We start from the raw sequence: 8,131 nt of genomic DNA, 5'->3' as shown, positions 1-8,131 counted from the left end.
ACACAAACACAACACACCCAAACACTACAAGAGCACACATACCCAGCCCACAACAGTACAACACAAACACAACAACACACACAAACACTACAAGAACACACATACACAGCCCACAACAGCACAACACAAACACAACAACACACCCAAACACCCCAGGAACACACATACTCAGCCCACAACATTACAACAAAAACACTACAACACAAACAAACACTACAAGAACACACATACCCAGCCACAACAGTACGACAAAAACACAACAACACACCCAAACACTACAAGAACACACATACCCAGCCCACAACAGCACAACACAAACACAACAACACACCCAAACACTACAAGAACACACATACCCAGCCCACCACAGAAAAACACAAACACAACAACACACCCAAACACTACAAGAACACACATACCTAGCCCAAAACAGTACAACACAAACACAACACACACAAACACTAAAAAAACACACATACCCAGCCCACAACAATATGACAGAAACACAACAACACACACAAACACTGCAATAACACACATACCCAGCCCACAACAGCACAACACAAACACAAAAACACACACAAACACTAAAAGAACACACATGCCCAGCCCACAGCAGTACAACACAAACACAACAACACACCCAAACACTACAAGTACACACATACCCAGCCCACAGCAGTACAACACAAAAATAACAACACACACAAACACTACAAGAACACACATACCCAGCCCACAACAGTACAACACAAACACAACAACACACCCAAACACTACAAGAACAAACATACCCAGCCCACAACAGTGCAACACAAACACAACAACACACCCAAACACTACAAGAACACACATACCCAGTCCACAACAGCACAACACAAACACAACAACACACCCAAACACTACAAGAACACACATACTCAGCCACAACAGTACAACACAAACACAACAACAAACCCAAACACCTCAAGAACACACATACCCAGCACACAACAGTACAACACAAACACAACAACACACCCAAACACTACAAAAACAAACATACCCAGCCCACAACAGTACAACACAAACACAACAACACACCCAAACACTACAAGAACACACATACCCAGCCCACAACAGAAAAACACAAACACAACAACACACCCAAACACTACAAGTACACACATATCCAGCCCTCAACAGAAAAACACAAACACAACAACACACCCAAACACTACAAGAACACACATACCTAGCCCAAAACAGTACAACACAAACACAACACACACAAACACTGCAATAACACACATAACCAGCCCACAACAGCACAACACAAACACAACAACACACCCAAACACTAAAAGAACACACATACCCAGCCCACAACAGAAAAACACAAACACAACAACACAGCCAAACACTACAAGAACACACATACCCAGCCCACAAAAAAAAAGACAAACACAAAAACACACCCAAACACTACAAGAACACACATACCCAGCCACAACAATACAACACAAACACAACAACACACCCAAACACTACAAGAACACACATACCCAGCCCACAACAGAAAAACACAAACACAACGACACACCCAAACACTACAAGAAAACACATACCCAGCCCACAACAGCACAACACAAACACAACAACACACCCAAACACCCCAGGAACACACATACTCAGCCCACAACATTACAACAAAAACAATACAACACAAACAAACACTACAAGAACACACATACCCAGCCCATAACAATACAACTCAACCACAACAACACACCCAAACACTACAAGAACACACATACCCAGCCCACAACAGTACAACACAAACAGAACAACACACCCAAACACTACAAGAACACACATACCCAGCCAAAACAGTACAACACAAACAAAACAACACACCCAAACACTACAAAAACACACATAACCAGCCCACAACAGTACAACACAAACACAACAACAAACCCAAACACTACAAGAACACACATACCCAGCCCACAGCAGTACAACACAAACACAACAACACACACAAACACTACAAGAACACACATACCTAGCCCAAAACAGTACAACACAAAATACACACACAAACACTACAAGAACACACATACCCAGCCCACAGCAGTACAACACAAACACAACAACACACACAAACACTACAAGAACACACATAACCAGCCCACAACAGTACAACACAAACACAACACACCCAAACACTACAAGAACACACATACCCAGCCCACAACAGTACAACACAAAATACACACACAAACACTACAAGAACACACATACCCAGCCCACAGCAGTACAACACAAACACAACAACACACCCAAACACTAAAAGAACACACATACCCAGCCACAACAATACAACACAAACACAACAACACACCCAAACACTACAAGAACACACATACCCAGCCCACAACAGAAAAACACAAACACAACGACACACCCAAACACTACAAGAAAACACATACCCAGCCCACAACAGCACAACACAAACACAACAACACACCCAAACACCCAAGGAACACACATACTCAGCCCACAACATTACAACAAAAAAATACAACACAAACAAACACTACAAGAACACACATACCCAGCCCATAACAATACAACTCAACCACAACAACACACCCAAACACTACAAGAACACACATACCCAGCCCACAACAGTACAACACAAACAGAACAACACACCCAAACACTACAAGAACACACATACCCAGCCAAAACAGTACAACACAAACACAACAACACACCCAAACACTACAAAAACACACATAACCAGCCCACAGCAGTACAACACAAACACAACAACAAACCCAAACACTACAAGAACACACATACCCAGCCCACAGCAGTACAACACAAACACAACAACACACACAAACACTACAAGAACACACATACCTAGCCCAAAACAGTACAACACAAAATACACACACAAACACTACAAGAACACACATACCCAGCCCACAGCAGTACAACACAAACACAACAACACACACAAACACTACAAGAACACACATAACCAGCCCACAACAGTACAACACAAACACAACACACCCAAACACTACAAGAACACACATACCCAGCCCACAACAGTACAACACAAAATACACACACAAACACTACAAGAACACACATACCCAGCCCACAGCAGTACAACACAAACACAACAACACACACAAACACTACAAGAACACACATACCCAGCCAGAACAGTATAACACAAACACAACAACACACCCAAACACTACAAGAACACACATACCCAGCCCACAACAGTACGACACAAACACAACACACCCAAACACTACAAGAACACACATACCCAGCCCACAACAGTACAACACAAACACAACAACACACACAAACACTACAAGAACACACATACACAGCCCACAACAGCACAACACAAACACAACAACACACCCAAACACCCCAGGAACACACATACTCAGCCCACAACATTACAACAAAAACACTACAACACAAACAAACACTACAAGAACACACATACCCAGCCACAACAGTACAACAAAAACACAACAACACACCCAAACACTACAAAAACACACATACCCAACCACAACAGTACAACACAAACACAACAACACACCCAAACACTACAAGGACACACATACCCAGCCCACAACAGCACAACAACACACCCAAACACTACAAGAACACACATACCCAGCCCACAACAGAAAAACACAAACACAACAACACAGCCAAACACTACAAGAACACACATACCCAGCCACAACAGTACAACACAAACACAACAACACAGCCAAACACTACAAGAACACACATACCCAGCCACAACAGTACAACACAAACACAACAACACACCCAAACACTACAAGAACACACATACCCAGCCCACAACAGCACAACACGAACACAACAACACACCCAAACACTACAAGAACACACATACCTAGCCCAAAACAGTACAACACAAACACAACACACACAAACACTAAAAGAACACACATACCCAGCCCACAACAATATGACAGAAAAACAACAACACACACAAACACTGCATTAACACACATACCCAGCCCACAACAGCACAATACAAACACAAAAACACACACAAACACTAAAAGAACACACATACCCAGCCCACAACAGAAAAACACAAACACAACAACACAGCCAAACACTACAAGAACACACATACACAGCCCACAAAAGAAAAACACAAACACAAAAACACACCCAAACACTACAAGAACACACATACCCAGCCACAACAGTACAACACAAACACAACAACACACCCAAACACTACAAGAACACACATACCCAGCCCACAGCAGTACAACACAAACACAACAACACACACAAACACTACAAGAACACACATACCTAGCCCAAAACAGTACAACACAAAATACACACACAAACACTACAAGAACACACATACCCAGCCCACAGCAGTACAACACAAACACAACAACACACACAAACACTACAAGAACACACATAACCAGCCCACAACAGTACAACACAAACACAACACACCCAAACACTACAAGAACACACATACCCAGCCCACAACAGTACAACACAAAATACACACACAAACACTACAAGAACACACATACCCAGCCCACAGCAGTACAACACAAACACAACAACACACCCAAACACTAAAAGAACACACATACCCAGCCACAACAATACAACACAAACACAACAACACACCCAAACACTACAAGAACACACATACCCAGCCCACAACAGAAAAACACAAACACAACGACACACCCAAACACTACAAGAAAACACATACCCAGCCCACAACAGCACAACACAAACACAACAACACACCCAAACACCCAAGGAACACACATACTCAGCCCACAACATTACAACAAAAAAAATACAACACAAACAAACACTACAAGAACACACATACCCAGCCCATAACAATACAACTCAACCACAACAACACACCCAAACACTACAAGAACACACATACCCAGCCAAAACAGTACAACACAAACACAACAACACACCCAAACACTACAAAAACACACATAACCAGCCCACAGCAGTACAACACAAACACAACAACAAACCCAAACACTACAAGAACACACATACCCAGCCCACAGCAGTACAACACAAACACAACAACACACACAAACACTACAAGAACACACATACCTAGCCCAAAACAGTACAACACAAAATACACACACAAACACTACAAGAACACACATACCCAGCCCACAGCAGTACAACACAAACACAACAACACACACAAACACTACAAGAACACACATAACCAGCCCACAACAGTACAACACAAACACAACACACCCAAACACTACAAGAACACACATACCCAGCCCACAACAGTACAACACAAAATACACACACAAACACTACAAGAACACACATACCCAGCCCACAGCAGTACAACACAAACACAACAACACACCCAAACACTAAAAGAACACACATACCCAGCCACAACAATACAACACAAACACAACAACACACCCAAACACTACAAGAACACACATACCCAGCCCACAACAGAAAAACACAAACACAACGACACACCCAAACACTACAAGAAAACACATTCCCAGCCCACAACAGCACAACACAAACACAACAACACACCCAAACACCCAAGGAACACACATACTCAGCCGAAAACATTACAACAAAAAAAATACAACACAAACAAACACTACAAGAACACACATACCCAGCCCATAACAATACAACTCAACCACAACAACACACCCAAACACTACAAGAACACACATACCCAGCCCACAACAGTACAACACAAACAGAACAACACACCCAAACACTACAAGAACACACATACCCAGCCAAAACAGTACAACACAAACACAACAACACACCCAAACACTACAAAAACACACATAACCAGCCCACAGCAGTACAACACAAACACAACAACAAACCCAAACACTACAAGAACACACATACCCAGCCCACAGCAGTACAACACAAACACAACAACACACACAAACACTACAAGAACACACATACCTAGCCCAAAACAGTACAACACAAAATACACACACAAACACTACAAGAACACACATACCCAGCCCACAGCAGTACAACACAAACACAACAACACACACAAACACTACAAGAACACACATAACCAGCCCACAACAGTACAACACAAACACAACACACCCAAACACTACAAGAACACACATACCCAGCCCACAACAGTACAACACAAAATACACACACAAACACTACAAGAACACACATACCCAGCCCACAGCAGTACAACACAAACACAACAACACACACAAACACTACAAGAACACACATACCCAGCCAGAACAGTATAACACAAACACAACAACACACCCAAACACTACAAGAACACACATACCCAGCCCACAACAGTACGACACAAACACAACACACCCAAACACTACAAGAACACACATACCCAGCCCACAACAGTACAACACAAACACAACAACACACACAAACACTACAAGAACACACATACACAGCCCACAACAGCACAACACAAACACAACAACACACCCAAACACCCCAGGAACACACATACTCAGCCCACAACATTACAACAAAAACACTACAACACAAACAAACACTACAAGAACACACATACCCAGCCACAACAGTACAACAAAAACACAACAACACACCCAAACACTACAAAAACACACATACCCAACCACAACAGTACAACACAAACACAACAACACACCCAAACACTACAAGGACACACATACCCAGCCCACAACAGCACAACAACACACCCAAACACTACAAGAACACACATACCCAGCCCACAACAGAAAAACACAAACACAACAACACAGCCAAACACTACAAGAACACACATACCCAGCCACAACAGTACAACACAAACACAACAACACAGCCAAACACTACAAGAACACACATACCCAGCCACAACAGTACAACACAAACACAACAACACACCCAAACACTACAAGAACACACATACCCAGCCCACAACAGCACAACACGAACACAACAACACACCCAAACACTACAAGAACACACATACCTAGCCCAAAACAGTACAACACAAACACAACACACACAAACACTAAAAGAACACACATACCCAGCCCACAACAGAAAAACACAAACACAACAACACAGCCAAACACTACAAGAACACACATACACAGCCCACAAAAGAAAAACACAAACACAAAAACACACCCAAACACTACAAGAACACACATACCCAGCCACAACAGTACAACACAAACACAACAACACACCCAAACACTACAAGAACACACATACCCAGCCCACAACAGTACAACACAAACACAACAACAAACCCAAACACTACAAGAACACACATACCCAGCCACAACAGTACAACACAAACACAACAACACAGCCAAACACTACAAGAACACACATAACCAGCCCACAAAAGAAAAACACAAACACAAAAACACACCCAAACACTACAAGAACACACATACCCAGCCCACAACAGAAAAACACAAACACAAAGACACACCCAAACACTACAAGAACACACATACCCAGCCAGAACAGTATGACACAAACACAACAACACACCCAAACACTACAAGAACAAACATACCCAGCCCACAACAGTACAACACAAACACAAAAACACACCCAAACACTACAAGAACACACATACCCAGCCCACAGCAGTACAACACAAACACAACAACACACACAAACACTACAAGAACACACATACCCAGCCCACAACAGTACAACCCAAAAACACACACAAACACTACAAGAGCACACATACCCAGCCCACAGCAGTACAACACAAACACAACAACACACACAAACACTACAAGAACACACATACCCAGCCCACATCAGTACAACACAAACACAACAACACACACAAACACTACAAGAACACACATACCCAGCCCACAACAGTACAACACAAGCACAACACACACAAATACTACAAGAACACACATACCCAGCCCACAGCAGTACAACATAAACACAACAACACACCCAAAAAATACAACAACACACATACCCAGCCCACAGCAGTACAACACAAACACAAAAACATACC

Source organism: Lampris incognitus, chromosome 3 (genome assembly GCF_029633865.1).
Source record: "Lampris incognitus isolate fLamInc1 chromosome 3, fLamInc1.hap2, whole genome shotgun sequence".
Taxonomy (NCBI): Eukaryota; Metazoa; Chordata; class Actinopteri; order Lampriformes; family Lampridae; genus Lampris; species Lampris incognitus.
The sequence above is the reverse complement of the archived record's forward strand: the minus strand, read 5'-3'. Positions refer to the sequence as shown.